The sequence below is a fragment of the Cuculus canorus genome, chromosome Z (assembly GCF_017976375.1).
Source record: "Cuculus canorus isolate bCucCan1 chromosome Z, bCucCan1.pri, whole genome shotgun sequence".
NCBI classification, from domain to species: Eukaryota; Metazoa; Chordata; class Aves; order Cuculiformes; family Cuculidae; genus Cuculus; species Cuculus canorus.
The window spans coordinates 32,754,648-32,779,868 of record NC_071441.1 but is presented as its reverse complement, the minus strand read 5'-3'; the positions used below and the strand labels follow the sequence as shown (position 1 = coordinate 32,779,868).

At 38.3% G+C, this 25,221-nt stretch overlaps 1 long non-coding RNA gene across 1 annotated transcript in view; it reads left to right on the top strand.

Moving 5' to 3' along the window:
• Nucleotides 1-25,221, top strand: part of LOC128850532 (uncharacterized) — a 140,473-nt gene that overhangs the window by 27,423 nt on the left and 87,829 nt on the right. The window contains exon 2 of the long non-coding RNA XR_008447955.1: nucleotides 6,575-6,683. This is a non-coding gene — a long non-coding RNA (uncharacterized LOC128850532). The remainder of the gene's footprint in view (nucleotides 1-6,574; nucleotides 6,684-25,221) is intronic.

Below are 25,221 nucleotides of genomic sequence, written 5' to 3'. Positions count from 1 at the left end.
TCCTGGTGTGTTTACCAATCTCAGCTAAATAGTATGCTTGGTGCATTATGTTTTTCTGCATGGAAACAAGAATTGTTCCATTTTAGTAAACTCTGAAAGAAGACTACTTTGTTCTGTCATAAACAAGGTAAAAATGTACTTAGCTTAACATTTTAACACGTAAGTTACACTTAAATTTAGCAGCTGTTTCTAGTCTAACATACCTTCCATATAGTGACAGTACCAAGATAAACCATGGTATTTGCTTCCCAAAGGAGATTCTATCTTCAGATTGCGCTTGAAGTGACAGAGAGATATGTACAAGAAAGCTCTCCTAAGATCAGCAAGATCCTGACAAAAGTGTTGCATAATGTTATATGTACAAGATCTAAGTTCAGTGAGTTTTGTTTATGAAATATATATGAAGAAATGAAAGAAGAAAAAATACTAGCAGCTTCCAAGCTTTCTGCAGACAGAACTCTTTTCAGTGGGGGTTTTCTCTGCTTGTGGCCTCATTTAATAGCCATTGATATTAATGGGAATCATTCCTTTGATTTTAACAGGCTTTGGATCATGGATTTTTGTCCTCATAGGGCCTGGATTGTATTTAGAAATCATCATGCATGTTCTGTGTAGGAATAAATGCTCAGCCAAGTTTATTTACTGACTTAATTTCCAACATCAGTCTTCATAACGGCTGCCTATGCTTGAATACACTGTTCAGGTAAATGAAGGGATGATTTTCTTCTCTCTCTTATCAATTATGACAAAAAATAGAAACCAGACACACTAGCATTTCATAGGTACTCCTTTCTGGAAACTTTTTGCTAGTTTTCTTTAATTCATTGGAGTTTACATAGAGCAAACTGTAGCAGAGTTCAGTGGGATTTACTGTAGTTTTAGTGAGTTAGAGATAGATCAAATATCTCTCTCTGATCTGTTAGATAGTCTACTGTCTATTGATTTATAAAGATTTTCATTACCTTCTCAGCTAATCCTCTAAGTTGACTATCCATTTCAAGCAGAATCCAGGTGGATTTGTGTCTGTAACAAAGCTATTCTGAACAAACTGAAGCATTCAAATACTGTATTAGTTAATGCCTGAAGAGAAAGTAAATCCTTCAATCCCAACAGTAACAATGGATTGAATTAGGGAAAATCCTACACCAATATGGAGTAAAAAATGAAAGCTTTCAGGTGTTTTGTTGTGCTTGGGAGTTTTAGAATAGTTTAACACTTCTAATAGTAATTTGAAACATTTGACTTCATCACTAGCTCTGTTGAATTGGCCATGAGTAGTTCTTCTTGAATATATGAATATCTGACATATTGAAGATTCTTGAACAATAGAGTAATATTTACAAAACTCTACATCAGAGTCCATATGACTAGTCAATATATGCTGCAAGAATATAATGTAAGTGTAAGGGGTTAGCAATTCTGGTGAAAAACAACAACTCTTTTCTTCATTATGTTCTTAGAAGACTGTTAACTGCTGATTAGCATTAAGATGAAATGCCAAAGTCACCTGTTGTAGTATATTAGAATGCACTTTATACAGAAATAAAAACGCAAGCCAGATCCTTGGTCTATTCTGCTTCATAACCAAGAGCAGTTTGACACTTTGCATGTAAGCCAATGGTATTTTAACAAGTGACCATAAAATCATTCAGCATTTCAACTCAGGTGTCTTCAAGGCAATTTCATTAGCCTTATGGCATTTAACCAACCATTAAAAAAAAAAGCTAGTATTATCATATTCTGATTATTGTGTGGCCAAGTCAAGTTTTGAGTTATTTGGTGGTGATCTTCTCCAACGGAAAATACAAGCAGTAGGGAAAAGATACATTTTAAGAAGGAATCTTCAGCCAGCTTGTTATTGATTGCTAATTTCATTATTTGCAATATTTGCTAATGCTGGATCATCCGTGTGCTTACAAACATTTAATATCTCTTTTCATATGTTTTTGTACTTGTATCAAGATGGCAAATCATCAGTATTACAATATAACATACATAATAATACTAGGGAATGTTTGTTCTTCTGAGATGAAGTGGTTAGGGATTAGTATGTAGCAATAGCATCTTATAGAATGCATTGTTCTGATGCCTTGTTCAAGGCTTTACTCTTGGCATGTAACCAAAGCCTGTGAGTCAGATCAGTTCTATTAACAGTTCTGGTCTACTTTTCTACTTGCCATAAGCCATAGGCACATCTGGAAATGGAATCCACATTTTCCTGTTGAAGTTGATATGTTGACAAGATCCTTTGCTTAGGTGCATGCAAGATTAATGTACTTCTAGATCAGTGCATTTTAAACATCTAATAATAAAATAAAATAAAATAAAATAAAATAAAATAAAATAAAATAAAATAAAATAAAATAAAATAAAACGTGATGACAGAGGTTAAAGGTTCTCTTCCCCAACAGGCTCCTCCCAAAACAAGGAAATCTTATGCCTCTCTAGTACATTGAGAACTGTGACCAAAACCCACTACACAATTATATCAACTACTTTCCTGCAAAGATCTGCTGAGATACAAAGCAGAGGTTGAAAAACAGGCCTGTTGGGACCCTAAGGAAATATTGACAGCGTGTCTCAGTTTTCTTATTTTGACTGGTAAAGTGGGCAAATCAAAGAAATATAGACACTGAGATTTTCTACATAGTTTTCATCAGAAATCCCTATGGCAAATGAAAATCTGTTTTATTTTGATCAAGACTAGGACTGGACTTTGTATTTGTAGGGGGAGTTGAGAGGGAGAAAAGATTATGTGGGTATGATTCAAATCAGAGTTGGCTACTGTATCTACAGTTCTTGGTGTCGAAACAGGACATTTGAATCAGATTCATTTTGATCAAAAAAAGAAATAAATAAAAGAGACAAATTTTTTGTATCTTCCTATTCCCCTAACTTCATTGTTATGCAAGGAAAATGATCTAGGAATAATCTTGCTTTAACTGAGATATTTTTGTTTCTTTGGGTGGTTCAGGCTTGCAGATGACACAGAAACTGGCTCTTGGCCCAGCTGTATTTTAAGTTCATCATGTATAAAATGCAAATGATACCTGTTTAAAGTGGTCTGAGGTGAAAAATGCTGAATAAATGGAAATACAGGAAAAAGATTATAGCCGTGTTTAAATTGAAAGGAAACTTCTGTAAAGAAGTGGGAAACTCAGTTTTCCTTGTAAAAATAATGAATTGAGTATATATTAGCAGAATTCAAAAGTATCTGGGAGTTTTCTTTCATCATTCAGGCCTTGCGGGTTACCATTTCCTGTTCACAGCCATACTGAAAGCCTATTCAACTGCCATAGTGACAGACTAAAATCACTTTGCAGCTGAAAACTCCTTTTGAATTTGTGAATCTGACTTTCTTCTCAATCCCTTAATTGTTGAAGTGAACGAAAGAAATTGATACTCTTTGTGAATCTCGCCCACTATCTTCTCAGTCTCCTTGATGAATCCCATTATCTAGAAAGGGAACTTTGCAGTTCATACCTCTTTCGTGCCTAATGCCGTTATTCTCCATTCATTTACGATGAAAGTATTACATGGATAACTATTCAGTGTTATTTCCCAGAAGAAGGAGTAAATTGGGAAAGAAATGAAGTACTTTAATGTAAAACCCGATAACCTGATTTCTCTTATTTAGCTTTGCATATACCTGAGAGCGAGTGCTGAGTAAGTTCATAGACATGGTAAATACACTGAACTACCTACTTACTGTAAAAGGTAATTTCCATTTCAGAATTTATGGACAGCTGAATCAATTCCTTCTTTCAATTACAATAATTGGATGAATTGTTTGTGCTGCTGGACATACTGAAAATAGACCTGTTTGACTTTTTGAAGTATATAACTATGCAGGTTATATCCAGACACACATTTTCCTCAGCTGTACACCTCTTGACATGATATTTTTGCTTTTGTGAACAGTGTCAAAGAAACTAGGATCTGCTGTAATTATTAATTTTAAACCTTTTCTATGTTTCCTATTGTCTTGAAGTAGCTATGCAGTACACTGCAATTTGTTCCATAAGGAGCTGTGAATCAGGTAAAACTTGGCCTGTGACGGTTTGGTCTCGCAGAGCTAGTAATTTTTAGCTTGACCCCAGCAGGCTGGCTTAGGACAGAAAAGACTATGTCCTACTTCCCTTATGATTTTCTCCTCCATGAAAGTTATTAATAAAGTCCAGTAATTTCTAGGGAAGAATGAGTCATTGCCAGTTGACATTTATATTCAGGAAAGAACGAGTGCTACACAGAATGTGGAATTACGTGAGGATTTCATGAGATCCTCTCATGCCATGAATAATATGGATTATATTTTGCATAATAATAATTTTCTTTTTTCCCTTGCAATGAGTCTTGGCTAAAGGCAGAGTAAAACTATTTCAGATTTTAACATTTGATAAAAATCTAGCTGATCCATAATTCTATTGCAACTTTCCCATCTTAGGCACAAAATACTCACTACTAATCACTAAACTGGCAGCACTACCTTCCTGGAATCCTGAGCGTCTCAGAAGAAAGCATTTGGGGAAGACATGTCATTTGGGGAAGACGTGGAGATGAAAGGCTAATTTAATATTTTTTTCTTAAGAGTGTTTTTGCCTACAGGAAAGCTGGGGAGGAGCTCTTTATTAGGGAGAATAGTGATGGGATGAGGGTTAATTGATTTAAGCTGAAAGAGGGTAGATTTAGATTAGGAAGTAGGAAGAAATTTTTTGCAGTTTGGGTTGTGAGACACTGGAACAGGTTGTCTGGAGAGCTTGTGGATGCCCCATCTGTATTCAAGGCTGAGGCTTTGTGCAATCTGATCTAGTGGAAGGTGTCCCTGCCCATGGCAGGAGGCTGGAACTGTATGAACTTTAAGGTCCTTTCCAACATAAGCTGTTATATGATCCTATGAAAATACTGTTAGAAAACACAGAATCCTTTCTTTTGAGAGCTTTATCTTTAGGACTTTTAGCCAGGTCACCGGACAGTCAGGCTCCCTCTACCTGAGCACACTGGAATTCCTCGAAGAATGGTCTAGCCGTCGGGCTGTTGCGTAGTCTGTGCTAAGCATAGCCTTCATCTCTTCTGTTGGTGGTATTGTCTCTGGCGTAAACAATAAATCCCTGGGATGCTAGCAATGTGCTGTGAAGGGATGTATTCCTCAGCATTTGTGTCTTCTGCTTTCACCAAGAATTCTACAGATTTTTCACATTGTGTCATGGTGTCTCTGAGAGATCACCTTAAGTCCATAACAAGGAATGTGTGACAAGGCAGCCTTCTGCTGCACACTACCTTCTGTCGTGTGATGTGACCTTTTTCCTCCCATTGCACCTTAATAGGTGTAACATGGGAAGAGGATGACCATAGTGACCTCCCTCCCACCCCTCTCAGCCAAACATCTTCAATGTGGAGTGATGCTACCTTCCTAAATTTTTGTAGTACTAGACAGCAGGAAATACACCAGAACTCTGACAGCATAAGAAGAAATGGGAAAGATTGGTAAAGCCATTTTCAGGCACTTAAGTTTATGTAAGATTATCAGGAGAGAGAACCTCAATCCATTCCAGTCCTACTAGCCTGATGCCAGCAATAGATGCCTGGAGCCTGAAGAATGATGGCAGGTCAGTAGGAGAGTACCTGAAGAGCAACACAAAAGAATTCCAGCCACTTCAGCCAGTCAACTTCATTACTGGGCATGTGGAATTAGTTTTGTTAGAGTCAGTCCAGAGCCACAAAGATGATTAGAGTGCTAGAGTTCCTCTCCTGTGAAGACAGGCTGAGAGAGTTAAGGTTGTTCAGCCTGGAGAAGAGAAGGCTCTGGGAAGATTTTATAGCAGCCTTTCAGCTGGAGGGGAAATTTTTACAAGTGCATGTAGTGATAGGACAAGGGGTAATGGCTTTAAGCTGAAAGAAAGTAGATTCAGGTTAAATATAAAGAAAAAATTCTTCACTGTGAGAGTGATGAGGCACTAGGTTTCCCAGAGAAGTAGTGGATGCCCCATCCCCGGAGGTGTTCAAGGACAGGTTGAATGAAGCTTTGGGCTTTTTGATCTAGTGGACAGCGTCCCTGCCCATGGAGGCAGATTGGGATGTTTAAGGTCCCTTCCAATTCAAACCGTACCATAATTCTAGCATTCTAGGCACTTTCACTGAAGGTAAATTAACCCTTAAACATAACTCAGTTGCATGATGGAGGATTAAAATTAGGTCTAATACTCCTCTTAAATGAGGGTAAATTGTGTTTAGCCCTGGCACATATTTTGCCTTTTATGCTATTTCATGTATATATTGAGGGAAACAATACAAATGGACTGACTGGAAGGAGGCCCTGAATAATTCCGTTGAAATTTGTTCTCCCGTTGAAATTTGTTCTCCCTTTGAAAGCAGACAATGAAGATTTTCTTTGATGGATCCTTGTAGTGGGGCATGGCTACTCTTTTCTACAGTGATCTTATTTCCACAACTTCACTAACTCTGAAAAATATAATGATCTTAGGAATATTTTGCAAACGGCCTCTCTCTTTTCTCTATGATAAACTTCTTTTCATTCACTTTCTCATTCCTTCTTCCTTTCTCTTTTATCCTTCAGGAAGAAGACTCTGTTATTGCAATCTGAAGTGAGAAATTCTCTACCAATCAGTACATAAGGTGCATTCACAGACTCCTGCATTTAGTTCACAGCCAGCTGTTTAGGGCACGTAAGTACCTACAGATAGGCTTACTAGAACTGTTATTCCACCTACTTGTTTTCTTCAAAGCAATTTAATCCACTGGGAAGTAATGGGTTTGAAAAATATATAAAATTAAAGTTGTCAATTTTATTTATTTTTATTAAGGTATATAACACATATTTATAGTGTTGACCCACAACAATTGGAGATATTGACATAGAGACTGCAATATGAAATGGAAATCCAGCCGAAGTGCGGTTTAATGAAGATACCAACCTGGTGCTTTTGGACAGAAAATAATCTGATGCTGTTCTTGATCTTGATCAGAGAGGAAGACATGTAGTTTAATACTTTCTAGAAGATTTTTTCTATTGTTATTGTGATGAACCCAGTGAAGCTGATGAAGTTAAGCTTTCCTGTTTAGGAGAGCGTAGGGAAGTTCTTTAGCTGGCGAGATGCATTTGAACTCTATTGTACTCATTAAATAAATCAGGTTTTCAGAAGAAACAAATAACTGACCCAGAGCTTGGTCAGAAAATTGCCTCCTGAAGGATCTTTACACTATTAACACTTTCTATTGAAATTCATTCAAGGACAAAGCAAGATAATATCCTGCTTGCAAATATGTCAGAAAACTTACCTAAAGCTTGATGTTAGTATTTGTGCTATGGAAATCTCTGTATTTGGTTGCAACTGAGCAGGTAGAGTTCCTGGGCCAAGTGCAAGCTGGGAAAATTTAAGGGAAAAGGTGAGAACAGATTGCATTAGAAAATGAACATCAGCAATGCAGATATTAGAACCAGTGAGGACAAGAGACAAGAAAGGTAAAACCAGGAAATCCCTCTCCTCTCCCAAAATTTCTTCTCAGGAGACTCAGAGTAACTAAGTTTTGAAATGAGAGATAAATCACACAGAATATAAAGGTGAATGAGATGACCTCAAAGAGTTATGAAGCCATCAATTGCATCTGAAATGAACCCTGGAAAAGCAGATGGTTGAAATGAAATGAGGTAATAGGTGAGCTATCTAAATGATCTCTAAATGATTTTTAAATGAGGCCTAGGGCTTCTAACTTGGAATTAGAATGAAGGATTTGACCGGTGGATTCAGTTAGAAGTAATAAAGTGGAAGCTGCTTATGCTGGAGAATCCACTCTCATGAGATCCCCCCTGGAATATTGTGTCCAATTCTGAAATCTCAAACATGAGAAGGATATGGAATTGTTGCAATGGGTCCAGAAAAGGACTACAAAAATGATCAGAAGACTGGAGCACCTCTGCTATGAGAAAAGGCTGAGAGAGTTGGGGTTGTTCAGCCTGGAGAAGAGAAGGCTCTAAGGAGACCTTATAGAAGGGGGCCTACAAAAAAAGGTGTGGAGGGACTTTTCACAAGGGCATGTAGTGGTAGGAGAAGGAGGAGTGGCTTTAAATTGAAAGGGGGAAAATTTATATTAAACATTATGAAGAATTTTTTCATGATGAAGGTGGTGAGGCAGTAGAACAGGTTGCCTGGGGAAGCTGTGAATGCTCCATTCCTGGAAGTGCTCAACGCCAAGTAGAATTGAGCCTTGAAGAGCCTGGTCTGGTGGGAAGTGTCTCTGCCCATGGCAGAGGGGCTGGAACTAGATGATTTTTAAGAATCTTTCCTACTCAAACCATTCTATGATTCTATGATTCTATGCTTCGATGGCTGGTGAAGTTGTGTAGATTTTTAGATCCTTAGATTTTAGATTTTTAGATCCTTAGATCTTAGATTTTTAGAAGAACAGATGCACAACTGTTATGACTGTTGTAGTCAAAATCACAGTACTACTGCATTTTAAGCTTAATATGTACAAGGAGAGTTGATGTTGACGAAGGATATGTGAGGCATATGCCAAAGTGAAAAAAGAAAACTCAATGTTTCTGTGGAGGAGCTTACAAGGTAAACTAGAGAAGACATAACTGGTAATGTAATACGCAGCTAACGTCTAAATTACCAATAGAAAAGTTTGTGGCATGACATGAGAAAGCTTTTTCTTGAGAAGTATTTTTAAACCCTATAGATCAAATAGATACTGTAGTTGCCCATTTTTTTTAATGCAATTCTAGTAGACACCAGCTTGAAAATGAAAGGAGACCAGTTTAGGAAGGGAATTCCTTGGACATATTTAAATTTCTTGTGCTAGAAGGAGGTGCAAAGACTCTTTGCTTCTTCTGCCTCAACAGGGAGAAAAAGGTTGGAACCTAGACTGGATGGAAGCTATCAAGACATGAATACAGGACATAAACTTTATTTAGAAATGTAGAGACGTATATTGAAACTATCTAGACAAATTCCTCCCTTCCAGGTACTTGTAAAACAACATTTACTGAAGTTTGAAGATCTGTGATGACATAGTATAGTCACAATATTCCATATCTGAGTTGCCCTAGGACTGCATGATAAGATTAGTCCTGAGTTCTGTGTTTTCTGAAAAAAAAAAAAAGATTTAAAAACTCACTCTTGGGTTGAATGAAGTTTGAGCCTAAGTAAACCTGTTGCTGAGTTAGTTAGTCCCGTTCCCCAGCAGAAGGAATTTCTGTTGGAAGAGGCAGTACTGAGAAAATGTTTGGTGTCAGATAAACAAGACTTGAGATTGTTTCCTAATATTTGGTGCTATTTGGTCTGTAATAAGAAAGTGAATAGTACAGAGTCGGTCTAGTATGAAGTAGCAAGACAGACTGACCATACTGTGTCAGGAAACAGAGGGACAGGCCTGACAGATTTTTTTTGCATTCACTGCTTCCAACCTGTCCTTCCTTCTTTCATTTAAGTGAGATAGTCAATTCAGGTATGGAAAGGGAAAAATAGAGACTGGTGAGTAAATGAGAGTATGGTGCAAGGCTGCGTTGCTGAAGACAATGAGGAGGGTTTTTTTCCTAAGAAAATCTTCATTGGAGAATGGAACTGTTAGAAGTCTGCACTTGTGTGTGAATTGTGTGTTTAAATCTTTTTTGCTTTGAAGGCATGGTTCTTAATTTAGTAATTTTTAATGTTCTTAGACTACATGGTTTTAAGAAAATTCTTAACATAACAAATAAGAATTTAACAAATAACTTTAAATTGCCATAAAAAAACTTTAAATTGCCATAAAAACAGAGTATCAAAATAGTGGTTTTGTTTTATTTAATAGTTCAACTTGAATTTGATGTATGTAAAAAATGTTTCAGGCAGTGCAAACCATTTTTAAGAAAAGAGGTTCATAAAAAATCATTGATGGAGATCTGTAAAAGGTAAAATTATTTTCTTTAAATGCCTTTTCCATCCTAGAGGTTTGGAATTCTCTTGGTTAGAGGGTTGAAGTCATTTGGATGATGGGCAGGGTAAAGTTTAGTAGAACATATGTGAATGAAAGCAAACTCTGTAAGTACTAGTGGGATGTATACCTGCTAATGTAATGACTAAGACACTTCTATACTTGCAATTGGACCACATACTTCTTGTGAAAATTATTATATGTGATAACTTTAACATTCTTAAAATATTTTTATTCAGTTGGAATAATTTTGAGTGCATTATTTCTGAACTACAAGTAAGAAGCAATTTTAGTTGTAGCCTTATAACAGGAAGATACGACTGCAATTCAGAAATCCTGAATTCCTTTGCCCTGTGAAGTTATTCAGTCTCTGTACAGAATTTTGCATCTTATTGACTCCCCTGGTCTAATATCTGAAAGTATGAACTCCCATTACAACAAATGCGGTCAGAAGGATCCAGGAAAAAGCAACCTAAATTAACTTTTTTTTTGTTGAAACTTTTTTGTTGTTTAAATATTTTAGAAAAATGTAAGTGCCAGGACTGCTTTTTCTCTCTGAATTTTCTTTTGCTGCACAGTTATATACAGAAGTGGCTAATGAAAATGTTACAATCTGTCTAACTTTTGCTCTACTGACACCTGTAATTATATGATGAAAAACAAAGATTCAAAGAGACCTTGGCAAAAACATTATGTTAAAATCTATTAGAACTGGAAAAAACAAAGCTGAGGGGAAAACCATATTTTTTTTTATAGCTTGGTGAATCTTCCTACTTAAGAATTTTTATTCATCACTGCATAACTCATTTAAAAACATGTGAGAAGTAGTAATAAGTTAGTATTTCCTGGAAATTTGTAGAGCAAGATTTTTAAAAATTAATTTTAGGCTAATAACATATTTTATGCACTGTAATTGAATAAGCATCCTGTTTGTTTTGATTAAAAAACTGAGCTACTTTGAATATTGTGCCACATGGCACAGACATCAAGTGTGGAGAAAGAAGCTACAATAAAAATTCTTGGCAAGTAACTGTATCTTATTACTCAGTAAAAGCTATAGAGAAGCATATAAGTAGAAGATGCTAACTTAAAAAGCTACCTAAAAACCAAAAAACCACTGTAAAAGTCCAAATTCCCTCGGGCTAACACTTTGAACTGTGAACTCTCATTATAACACATGATCTGGTCTCTGATATCTCTACCTTCAAAGGGGGATGATCTGTTCAGCCTTGTGACAGAGCTATGAGAGGAAGTACAAAGGCTAAGGAGCGTGAGGGAATCTGAGAATGAGATAGAGGGGTGGAACCAGGCTCTACCCTCCCTGAGATATAAACAGGAACAGCCACCAGAAAAAAAGCAAGATATATCTTCAGCATGCTGAAAGCAGTATCTCAAAGCAAAGGATTGAATGGTGCAAGTCCATGCTCGAGGTGGCAGGCAAACAGCCTCCTTGCCCACCTCACGTTCCCAGGTGCCTCTGCACAACAGGTATGAGGCTCTGAAGGCAGAAGACCAGTTAATAGAAGATGAGTACGGTGATCAATCTATACCAGAGGTGCCGCCAAGGTCAGAAATGCTTAACCCCCTATATAAAGACCACCTCCACAAGAAAGAAAAGATGGATTATAGTCATAAGCAACTGCCTTCTGGGGACAGCAGAGGATCCAATATGCTGAACAGACCCTCTTCTTAGGGAAGTCTGCTGCCCCCCAGCTGTCTTGGTTAAACACATTGCTGGGAAACTTCTTAGGCTGGTGTGGCCCTTGGACAATTTACCCATTACTGCTTTTCCATGAGGGAGATAATGAAACTGCAATGCGTGGTCCAAAGGCAGTCAAAAGAAACTTCAGGTCCTTTGCACAGCTAGTAAGGGAGTCTGAAGCACAGATTATTTTCTGCTTTCTCCTTACAGTTGTGGGCAGTGACACTGGAAGAAACACGTACATGGTCTGTAGCTCTGTGTCTAGTGTTGTCACCATGATTTTGGTTTCTCAGATAATGGGGAGCCTTACCTGGCACTAGGCTTGCAGGCATTTGATGGGGTTAATCTTTCTCATGGAGGAAAGAAGATCTTTGCTCAGGAGCTTGCAGGGTTCATTGACAGTGAGATAATACCAGGCTTGTGCGAGACAAGCAGAGGGATGACATGGCAACTTTAGAGGGACAAGGCACTAGTAAGAGCCCTCAGCCTGTGACTCTGAGATATACTTGCTAGGTACACCAGAGAATAGATAAAGTTGGGACAGGGCTCAGTCAGGGGCTACTAGGGAAACAGGACCTAAGAGGGAAACACTGGTGAAACAGCTCAAAGAAACTATGGAGTATTCCTCTAAGAAGGTGGCATGCCCAACAGCCCAGGTGAAGGGCATCTACACCAATGCATGCTGCATGGGCGACAAACAGGAGGAGATGGAAACCACTTTGCAGCATGAAAACTATGATCTGCTCACCACCACTTAAACATGGTTGGATGACTTGCACAACTGGAGTGCTGCAATGGATGGCTACAATCTGTTTAGAAGGGATAGGCAAGGAAGGAGAGGTGGTGGGATAGCTCTATATGTTAGAGAGTGTTTGGATTGTCTATAGGTTATGTTGACAACAGAGTTGAGAGTTTATGCATAAGAATCAGGAGTAAGGCCAACAAAGCAGATATCATGGTGAGAGTCTATTACGGACCACCCAAATGTGATGAAGAGGCAGATGAATTATTCTATAAGCAGCTGAGAGAAACCTCATGATCACTAGCCCTCGTCCTTGTAGGGGACTTCAGTCTACCAGGTGTCTGTTGGAAATACAATACAGTGGAGAGGAAACAGCGTAGGAGCTTTCTGGAGTGTGTGAAAGATAACTTCCTGACACAGCTGGTGCGTGAGCCAACCAGGGAAAACAACCTGCTAGACCTACTGTTCATGGACAGAGAAGAGATTGTGTGTGATGTGATAGCTGAAGACTCTCTTTGGCATAGCAATCACGACATGATAGAGTTCATGCTTCTTCGAGAAGTCAGCAGAACTGCCAACTTGGATATCCAGACATTACGCTTAGGCCTATTTAGGAGACTGATTGACAGAGTCCTTTTGGAGGCAGTCCTGAAGGGCACAGGATTTCAGGAAGCGTGGACATTCTTCACAGAAGAAGTCTTAAATGTGTGAGAGCAGGTTGTCCCCATGTGCCAGAAGACAAGCTGCTGTGGAAGAAGACTGGCCTGGCTGAACAGAGAGCTCTGTCTGGAGCTCAGAAAAAAGAAAAACAGAAGAGTGTAAGCCTTTGGAAGAAGGGACAGGCAACTCAGGAGGACTACAAAGGTGTTGTGGTTACACAGTGAGAAAATTAGAAGGGCCAAAGCCCAACTAGAAATTAATCTGGCTACTGATGTAAAGGACAATACAAAAATTTCTATAAATGTGTCAGCAGCAAAAGGAGGCCTAAGGAGACTCTCCAGCCTTTATTGGATACAGGGGCAGAAAATCATCATAAAACATGAAGAAAAGGCTGAGATAATTAATGCCTTCTTTGCCTGAGTCTTCAATGATAAGACCAGTTGTTCTCTGGGTACACATCTCCCTGAGCTGGAAGGCATGGAGAGAAGAATGGAGCCCCCATAATCCAAGAGTACATGGTTGGCTATCTGCTCCTCCACCTAGATATGCACAGTTCCAGGGGGCTGCATAAGAACCACCCAAGAATCCTGAAGGAACTGCTGGAATTGCTCACCAAGCCACTTTCAATCATTTATCAACAGTCCTGGCCAAATAGGGACATCCCAGTTGACTGGATATTAGCAAATGTGATGTCCATCTACAAGAAGGACCAGCAGGAGGTTCTATGGAATTGCAGACCTATCAGGGTAATTTCAGTGCTGGAGAAGGTTATGGAACAAATCCTGATTGCCATCATGCAGCATGTGCTGGACAACAAGGTGATCATGCCCAGTCAGCATGGGTTTAGGAAATGTAAGTACTGCTTGGCTGCCCTGATCTCCTTCTATGAGAAGGTGACCTGCTTACTGGATGAGGGAAAGGCTGTGGATGCTGTCTACCTAGACCGTAATAAAGCCCTTGACAACTGTTCCTACAGTGTTTTCCTGGAACAACTGGCTTCTCATGGCTTGGGTGGGTGTGCTCTTTACTGGATGAAAAACTGGCTGTCTGTCCAGGCCCACAGAGTTGTGGTGAATGGTGTTAAATCCAGTTGTAGGCTGGATTTAACAAGCGGTATTGACACAAGTGGTGTTCACCAGGGTCAAGTGCTGGGTCCAGTTCTTTTTAATATCTTTATCAATCGTCTGGATGAGGGGATTGAGTGCACCTTCAGTAAGTTTACAGAAAACACCGAGTTGTGTGGAATTGTTGCTCTGCTTGAGGGTAGAAAGGCTCTACAGAGGGATCTGGACAGGCTGGATTGATGGGCCAAGGACAACTGTGTGGGATTCAACAAGTCCCAGTTTCTGCAGTTGGACTGCAACAATCCCATGCAAGGCTACAGACCGGGGGATGAATGGCTGGAAAACCACCCAACAGTAAAGTTCCTGAGGGTTGTGGTTTAACAGACTTACTAGGCCATGTGATGGCAACGAGCTTGTTTTTGCAAAAGAGTGTGGTGGGCAAGACGGAGTGAATAGCAATTTTCTACAGTAAGAAAATCATGAAGTTTAACTTACTGAAAATTGACTCAAATGGTAGGCTCTTTGATAAAGCTGGGAAATGCAATATGGGATGTAAAATTCCCAGACCTGACACAGTATTGAAATATTTATATGCTTTAGGCATTTGTAATGTTTGTGGTGAAATCACCTCATATTACTTATTGATGAGAAAGCAGATCCTCATTGTGTTTATTTCACTTATACTTTTTAACTTCTTCAGAGCAAATAATTTGAGTGTCATTCAAAGACATTTAGGAGCTGTTTGAGATGTCTGAGAACAGCAGAGAGTCCAGTGATATTTATTTCTGTGTGTAAGGAAAAAAAGTTAAGTCTTTATGCAAAGAATTCTACTTCCTTCAAGTGAAGCTGTGATGGGTACATGGATATCCAAGGGTACTACTGGCTAAACAGACTAACTTGACTGAAAAACTGCAATGAAGAAATGTATTGTTATTCTTGTGAATGTTCATGGACTACTTTTGAGGTGGTGGGAAGTTGGGTACTATGTGAGCAGCAGAGCAGATTGCACACCCTGAAGGACTTGTGTGTGTACACACCCCGAAGGACTTCTTACTGTGAAGCTTTTAAGCAATTCTATAGATGACAGACAACATCTCTACACTTTTTATACTGTACTACAACAAAATTTTTATTGCATGCTGGGTTGTCAGTTCATGAGAGTCAGAATAAAGATAATCAACCTTGGTTACAATTCTTTGAATGAAAAATAGTGAGGTTTTGATTTTTGGGTCATCAACACGGCAGAATTTCACCTTGGGCACTGCTCTGGAGTCAAAGGAGAAATATTTCAACTACACATGTAATACTGTCCACAGCTCTTCTGTCTGCTGATGTCTTCCAATTCTGAACGCTGCAGCTTGATAAATGCTAAAATTTTCAAACAACAGAAGGAATGAAGAAAAGTGCAATACAAAATTAACTGGGTGCACAGTTTAAAAGAGCAAGAGCAGAGCATATTTAGAATGTAAATCATGGGAATGAAATTGTAGTCCATCTTTCACTGTTCTGTTCTTTTTGGAATTTTATGTCAATTAAGATCCATGTAAATAAAAATGTGGCCTTAAAAATTAAATGGGAAAATAACGGAGTTCTTTCACCTTAGCAAAATCCCTCTTCTGCATGTAATCATGCACATTTATTTTGTGATCCTCAGAAAGAATTGTTTTTCTAGTCCTTTAGATCTTGTGTCATTACCATTTCACTGGGCAGGGTAAAAGATACCATGCGTAGCAAATACAAATAACTTACATGGGAGTTAGTATCTGACTCTATAACCTTTATTTTCGCATGCTAAAGACAGGCTGTTTCAACTAAAATTGAACCCCATTACTCTTAAAAGAAAATCTGTCTAAGGGCATAAATGTTATATACACATTTATGTGTACATAAACATATGCTGTGGCTGGAGATTTCAGAATATTCAGCTGAGAGTTAACCTTTCAGGCCTGGAACACTAAATAAATGTGAAAAATGAAAACTTTTGATTGTTTCAGCTTGCAATTATACAAGCTAGTCCTGCTATGACAGACTAAGTCACTGGCAAGCTGAGGCATTCTATTATTACTTGTGAAAAAACTCCAAATAAATCTGTAAGTATCACCTAGCTAGAAGGAGCAGTGGTTTTGATGTCCTTTGCCCATCAGCCATAATGCACAAGTTCTGGAGAAAAGACCCACACTATAGCCTATGCTCTTGCATTTTGTTTGTCTTCTGAAAGGACTGTGAAATTTACAGTTTTGAAGGCCTTATCATTATCCTTTGAAGTTCTTAACACTCATTTAAGTGATATTGATTTTTTTTCTTTAAAATAGGAAATTAAAGTGGCATGTACGCATTGTTCAAGGAGCTATGCATACTTAAAACCAGCTAGTTTAGTGCTGTGTTGGATATTTTAAGTATGTAAAACTGGCATATACTTATCAAAATCTGATTTTTTTTGGTGTTTTTTCATCAATTTTCTAAAGTATCCCTAGGTTCAGAGTGTGCAAAAAATTACAATTTTCTCAGGCACTGCAGAACAATTAAATAAATTGATCATTTTTCTTTTATATGTTATATAAGATATATATATTTGAGAGCATATTTTCATGTGATTTACTTTGTTAATGTAACAAAACCCATGAGTGTTATTCATCACAGGAGACTTGGAGACCTGAAACAATTCCAAAGGAGGCTTTATTTTACCACAGCTTTCTGAGATAAAAATTACTAAAATACTAAAATGATAAAAATTTACATGTCTTTCTCCAAATGAAGACTCATCCTAAAAGAAAAATAGTCAGTGCATAAATACAGAAAGGCCATGCAGGACTGTAAGGTACTACCTGTTTAAAGGACGTCTTTATAATGAACTACAATCTATAAAGGCAAGTCTCAGCAAAGATAACACAAAACTCATAACAATTTGTTTTTCCCTGACCCTTTCCTTCCCATCAATTAATACTTACAAAACATATACTCTAGAATTACTATTTGGTTTTGCAACCACTAGGGAAATAGCAATGCTACTGCAAACAAGGATAAAGCATTATGTAGTCTTATAGGTAGAACTTAGCTAGATTTCATTAGGCCAAACACAGATATCCTGATGAGGGCAATACCACTAAGAATATGAAGACTAGTGTTTGTGAATATGATCTTCCATAAGTATTTTCTCTCTTGAGCCTTTGTTCAGGCTGGAGTAGTTCTTTGGTGTTTTCACCTATGCTGGAAAACCATCTTTGGAAATGTGACTGTGCAGTCAAGACAGGCGTGGGTACAGATGTGAGAAAACTGGTGCTAAGGGCACCAATACTGTTCTGCATTCCTTTGTTTACTCTTTGCAAACTGTGGATGCTGTTTTGCCAACATTCATTCTCCTCAGCAGAGTGGACTGTTGCAGACTTAAAGCTCCTTCTTCCTGGATAGTCGAAAGGTGTGTTTGCAACTGCTGAGTATTTCTTGCTTTCTATTAGTTACAAGTATATCTGAAAAGTCTACTTTGTATGAACAAATCAGATAAATGATGATTTTCATGTGTAGAGACAGTGTGGATATCGATGAAAGGAGAGTTAGAAAAGAGAGGAAAGAGAAAGGACAGAAAGAGAAAGATGGAAGAGTAATTGTGATGGAAGCCTGTGCCTGTGCTAATAGGTGATATTGACACAGAGAGGGGAACAATGGCCTGTGTAAGTTTAGACTATAAATGGATAAAAAGGACCCACACTTTAGAGGATTAAGATCCTTGAATAGTGTTCTGGTGAAAATAGAGGGAGCAATGAGTAACTCCTAGGATGACCTTCAGTAAGCCTATGAAAGGGATTAGGTGATTGAAGGGGTGTGGAGTTGATGACCCAAGAAATCAATTGTTCCCATTGCCTCTCACACTTTTTGCAAGGGATAGTTTAACTGAAGATTGAGTGCATCGCTGAGTCTCATTTTGTTTTGAAAAGTATATGACATGTTTAGCCATTATCACAGTAGAAAAAACACTTTTGGAAGGGGCAAGGGCTTTAGATGCCTTAAAATGCTTTTCTTACAGTGTAGATTAATCTGATCTTGATTAATCAGATCTTTTGCACTCCCTAGAGAGTTAGCAGAGGGAAAGCAAGCAGAGATAAATTGAAAGAGCTTTTTCAGCATTATTTTCCCACAAATATGGAGGAATTAAGTGTACTTAGAGAAAGTAAGAAGGTGAGAGTCAAGCTATAAAACACAGAAAATACATCTTTTCCTCTTTCATGTAATTGTGTCACCATTTTGAACAATAATAGACCACTTCATGAGAGCAAGTATGACAGCAGCATTCCACTGATGTAATGGTATTTCGTCTTTCATGTGGGACGTCATACTTATTATAAATGTAGGAGCCTGATCGTGTATATTTTCAAGGAGCAAAGCTTCCTGTGTCTAAAGTCGTTTTGTCTATTTAGATATTACAGAAATATCTCTCCTTACTACATTTTAAATGAATGAAATATGCTTAAAGAGCTTGCAATTATATTGATACTACTGCAAGGAATTTTTTTGTTCCTTGCATCTTGCAATGGTTACATCATCCCATTACCCCTTCTTCTTCCTTTTGACTTCCTACATACTTGTGCACGGTCTTGGTCAAATACAGTTCTCTTTTTAGTAAAACCAAACTTTAATCCTTTCATGACACTGAACTACACACTGGATAGTCGGTTTGCATAAGTCCTTTTTGTAAAAAAAATTGATGGCTAGAATAGGGTTTCTAGAGCAAAGCACTGAAACGTGTGGCAACAAAATCTCAGGTTAAGATAACACCAAAAACTGTGACTGGAGCAACGACACATTTATGATTGACTGAAATCTGAAAATATGTGTAACACAGATTGCATTATAAAAGCAAATAATCTTCTTGATTTAGTGGGATACTTTAATATTAAGGGCATACATAAGCGTATGAAAGATCAAAAGAGTCGTTATATCAAAGTATCCATATCTTCTATCTACATCTTTTTATTCTGTGGTTACATTCTTTATGAGCAGTCTCAGAATTAAGATAGGAATCCTGTGTGGCACCATTTTATGTTTTCATTATATGGCTATCTACTTCTCAATGATTAGCAGTTAACTGAAAAAGCAGCTTTGGGAGTTAGGCAATCAAATATAAAATTTGGAGTAGAGTATGGAATTTTTTCTTATTTCACACATTTTTACTTCTGACTGTTAGACAGGGAAGCCAGTGAAAAGGGGTTAGATGAAAAGAATATTTTTAACATTGCTTACCACCTGCAAGACGAATATGTTGTAACTAAGTTGATGCATATCTAAATAACTAAAATAACGTGGTTTTGTAAATTAACTTCTTTTTCCCAAACTGAACATATTTGTACACAGACAGATGGAGGGGGTGGAAATTAATGGAATTAAAACTGCCTTAAATTTGATAGAAATTACTAACGTGATTTATATCAATGGAGAAAAAATATCCAGAAGTGTCTGCTTAACCAAGACTTTGTATAATTCAGATTTTCTAGTTAATTGTTTCTGCCAACTCTTTATGGCGTAATGCTTCTGTCATTTTGAAGAACTGACTTTGTGAGGCTGCCTTTTTAAGAACTTGAAGGTCATTTAGTCTTTGCCACAGCTCAGTTTATGCCATAAAGGCAATTTAATTTGTTTTTAACATTAAAACATGTACACACCCACTGTCTTGCACCCTACTAGATTTAGATACCACAGAGAATTATACATTACTGTATAATTTTGCTATAATTACTGTATAATGTTGCTATAAAAGTTGTTGGCTAATTCACAACCAGGTCATTTAACATCTTAGAGTCTTCCTTGACAGGCTGCTTATTTATTCAAGTTTTTTAAAGTGATTATTTAAAAAATTACTACCACACTTAAGGATGCTGACCAACCTGAGCTGATAAGAATGAGTTAATGAGGATATTGTTTAATGAGAGCAGTAAAGAGCTTGGTTCAAACTCGTGAAACTTAGTTACTTCCATTACAGCTGCTACAGCCTCTGTGCGTTCTTCATTGAAAGAGTTACTATAGTTTCTTTTTATTATAACAGAAAGCAGTGATGTCTAGAAGATTTGCAGAGGTATAGAGGGATTTTGAACACTTTTGAGTATTTTCCATCTTCTACTCCTCTGCTGTTGTGGGTAATGAGCCCCCAAAACTCTCTCTCTGAACTAATGGTTGTTCACCTGCAAGCCTTGCCTTTCTTGTAATATGCATTGTGGACTGTGATGAGGAACAAGGATTATTCATGGCCTTCTCAATACCTGGATATAGTCCAGACAGGACTAACCATCTGTTTAGTGAAGACAACCAGCCTGTGCTAGCACAGTTCTTTACATGCTAACACAGGTTGCTTGCAGCACCCATGAAATTAAATTCTTCTCATTGTCTGTTATCTTTAGCTCTGCTTTAACAGAGAAATAAGTGGTTTCTTGTTCTGGCTTTGACTCGTGGTGCCATGGTAGGTCATATTTAGCACTTTGAAGAAGACAGAAACATTCTAACATGTCTGTATTAGTTAAAATTATAGTGTACATGATTCAAAAGACCAAAGGAGGTGAAGCTGCCACAGCTTTGTTTCCTCAGATCCAGCCAGCATCAAGGCTGAAAATGTCTTCGCACTAGGCAAGTGCACACTGACCTGATGTACACATCACATATATACAGATATGGAAGTCCAGCCACATGTATCACAGACATACAAACTGACCACTCACATGACTTCAAAAACCACCAATGGCTGCATCCTACTCCCCTCTCTGGATGGGTAAGATGAGGGTGCCTTAGTGAGAACAAATACATACACAATATGGATTCCTCCACTAGGTCCCCCCAGATCCCAGTCTCCTCAGTTGCTGGCACCCAGGCACATGATCTTTTCAGACCAGATCCACTCCTGTTGCTGGTACAGACCATCTTACTCTCCCACTGCCTTGCTCCAACCTGGCCAGAACTCCCTCATCCCCCCATCAGCGATTTCCTCTCCTGGAACAGTCCTGGGAGGGGATAAGCCAGGGTGTTCTTCTTTCTGAGAACCTTAGGTTCCGACTTGCCTTTCTGTCTCTTTGCTCCTCTGGGCTTGTGCAGATGGTCCTTTGAGAGACTGATGGCTCCTGTGCAGATGGGCATGGGATTTACCTGGCAAGGTGTTACTTGAACTCCCCTTCTTGCCAATGTCTCTGTGCTCCTTTGTGGACATGAAGACCAGCTTTTATCACTTAATCTAACAGTCTGTCCTGTTTATCCCTCCACAGTTTGTCATCCCTAAGCAGTGCCTCAGCAGTACAGTTTATATAACTTGGTGATTTTAGTCAAAAACTGAAACCGAGTTTGTTAAATATATCATATCCAGAGAGTGACAGCTCAAGATAGGGACCACGTGTAATATAGCTCCTCTTGCTTTCAGAGCAGGAATCTCTTGGGTGGAAAGCAACAAACACTGCAGCTGAATGTGACCATTGAAGTTACATGTTTGCATTCCTCATGAGTCAGTTAATAACTCATGAGGAATACTGATAATAGACCAGAACAAAAAGATGTCACACAGGATGCTGAGGTCACTTCAGCTTCCATCCAGCTGGGGAGTATAATCATCACTGCAACAGTTTTTAAAGCACACAGAAGCACGGCAGCAGAGAGGACTGACTGGAAAAACTTGCCCTGTGACAGTGTGAGGGTGCAAGGATTGCACCTTTCCTGATGAAATCTCTGGATGCTCACCAAAGTGGGCTTACAAATGAATGAAGCTGACTACGGAAAATGTGTTCTCAATGCATTTACTGGCTGTGATCACTTAGTTTACCACATCCCTTCTCATTCTTCACTTCTGTGCTTCATATTTAAATCTTCCCCTGCTAGATGTGGCAATCAATGTGTTTATTAGTCATAGAGCCATAGAAAGGTTTGGGCTGGAAGAGGCATAGAAGATCGTCAAATTCCTAGTCACTTGCCATGGGCAGGGATACCTTCCAGGAGATCAGGTTGCTCAAAGTCTCATCCAACCCAGCCCTGAAGACCTCCACAGACAGAGCAAACATGACTTTGCTGGGCAACTTCTTCCAGTACCTCACCACCCTCACAGGAAATAACTTCTTCCTAATATCTAGTCCCAATCTACCCTCTTTCAGCTTGAAACTGTTACTTCCTAGTCCTATCACTATACTCCCTGATAAAAAGCCCCTCCCCATCTTTCCTGTAGGCCTCCTTTAGGTACTGGAAGGCTGCTATAAGGTCCCTCCAGAGCCTTCTCTTCTCTCAGTCTTTCTTCATAAGGGAGATTCTTCAGTTCTCAGATCATGTCTGGTCAGATTAAATTGATTCACAAAATTAATGCCAACTAAGTTCTTTAATTGTGGCCACATTTTTTATTTCATTTTTTCTTTCTTCCCTCCCCCCATCTTTTTGTTTAGGCAAAACCAATCCCAACAGATATTGTTAGTATTAAGTTCCTTCTCCACTATCTGTAGCTTGTGCAATCTTGCAGAAATGATCACTGGATGCTTTTGCTATCTTGCTGTTACCCTGCCTGCAGTGCCTCCTATTTCCACTAAAATCCTGCCTCTTCTTTCTCAAAAGGCAGAATAGTGTCCATAATTGTGTCAATTTCATCTCCGGGTAGCTGAAGCAAGAGGAACTCTAGGAAGCTCTGACCACAGATGTAAGTTGCTCTCCTTGATCCTAGGTTCAGCATATCACTCTACATGAACTGTCCTGAGAAAGATATATGTACTCTCTACAGTACATTTACATTGTTTTAGTGACTTTTGCCTCTTTACTTTTGCTTATCATATATGTTACATAATGTGAAAAATGACTACATCCAATACATGTATGTATGTTCTCTTGGGGGAAATATCTATGTTGTTTTTTTTAATTTGAATTCTTGTGCATTGTCCTGAAATTAAATAATGACTTCAAACATGCCAGCAAAAGCAGAGGTACATAATTTCTCTTCTTTCTATAACATCAAATAAAAAAATATTAGAGTAATGTGTTAAAAAAAATAGATCAAAAAAATCTCTAACACTTGACTCTAGTCTTAGTATGTCTCTGTTTCATGGTCATAGTTTGGAGCCCTGTTTGACTTTCCGTATTATGCCTGCAGATAAAAAGGTACTATAGTACTTTCTTTTAAAAGAGGGTATTGATGGAATTCCAGTACCTACATCTCACCAGTGTTACAGCTGTACAAAGGTATTACATTTCATAATGATGGAGTTATCCCCGATTTATAAAGGCTAAAATGATCTATAGCCAAAGTTGTCATTCCATGAGGGATCTGAGCAAGCAGACATTCATGTGGGTTTAGATACAAAGAGGATTTACTCTGGAAAGTCAGATCAAATCATTACAACCTTTCAAATAATAAGACAAAATGGCTTCAAACTTCATGATGATTCCTAATTCTTCAAACAGTTTATAGTGTTAAACCTGTTTTCCTTAGTAATGAATAAACCCACAGAAGAAGAGGAAGTTTTGCAATAGAAGCAGACTTTAAAATACAGTCTTGTTCTGTTGTTTTTATATAGGCAATACGGAGAAAACAGTATTGGACCAGGCTGAACAGGTGAACGGGACCACAAGTATACAAATACAGCAAAAAAACAAACAAAAAAATCCTAATTTCCCTTTTGATGGCAGCAAATAAGACATTTTTTTTCTATTTTTATTTTTCACTATGAAATTAAGGCATAAAGGAACTAGAAAATACACTTTTGAATATATATCAAAAAGGTGTTGTTTCCTCACCAAAGCCTCTCTGTCTCTTAAGAGTGGCATTTACTAAAGAAAATATCATTCTTTCAAATATTTTTGTGTATTTCTAGGAGTATATACATGACTAATACTGATTATGAAGATAAAATTTTCAAATTTTTGTCAGAAGCTCATATCCATATTTTCATACAGACTTTTTCATTTTTTGCCATGTGGTTGAGGATGGTTTTCTTAACAGCCTCACATGATACAGACCAACAGGGAAGTCAGCTTTATTAAAGGAGATATTTAGAATGAAATTAGCTGTGGAATGTTTTAAAAACAGATGTGGTTCAATAAACACCATATAATTTCAAGAAGAAAATGGTGCATACAAGAGTATCTGGAGAATTAGCATAAATACAGTGTTCCACTTGGATTTATAGAAGAAGGACCTCTGACACAATAAGACACTTTGCAAATAGCCTATGAAAAGAAACATCTCTTTCTAGGGTCCTAAAGAACAAAATTTGCATATTAATATGAGTGTCCATCAAGTTTTCTTTAGCTGTTACTTTCTCTTGTCAAGTTTGCTCTTCAAATAAACATCCTCCATAGTAAAAAGAGGCTCCTACATCTGCAGTTATTTCATTAATCACCAAATTTCCATATTAGAACAGTGAAGAGGATTTTTGTATTTGAAACCCTGTGAAAAGTTCTCCCTGAATTCTCTGTTAACTGATTTTCCTCTCTTTGCATTCATTTCCTTTTAAAGTTTTGCCTTTTTATCAAGGTCTGAACATTATTTAAGGCTAATTTTTTTTAATTTCTAAGTGGATTTGGGTCACAACAGAGTCATAGAATCATAGATAGAATCATGGAATCACAGAACAGTTTGGGTTGGAAGGGACTTTAAAGATCATCTAGTTCCAGCCCCCTGGCCATGGGCAGGGACATGTTCCACTAGATCAGGCTGCCCAAGGCCCCATCCAGCCTGGCCTTAAACACCTCGAGTAATGGGACAGCTACAGCTTCCCTCAGCAATCTGTTCCAGTGCCTCACCACTCTCATGGTGAAAAGTTTCTTCCTTATGTCTAGTCTAAATCTGCCCCTCTCCAATTTACAGCCATTGCCCCTAGTACTATCACTACATGCCCTTTGTAAACAGTCCATCCCAAGCTTTCTTGTAGGACCCCTTCAGGTATTGGAAGGTTGCTATAATGTCTCCTCAGAGCCTTTTCATCTGCAGGTTGAACAACCCCAACTGTCTGAGCCTGTCCTCATAGCAGGGGTGCTCCAGCCCTCTGCTCGTCTTTATAGCCCTCCTCTGGACCAACAGTTCCATATCCTCCTTATGTTGAGGATTCCAGAACTGGACACAATACTCCAGGTGAGGTCTCATAAGAGAGGAATAGAGGAGCAGAATCACCTCCCTTGACTGC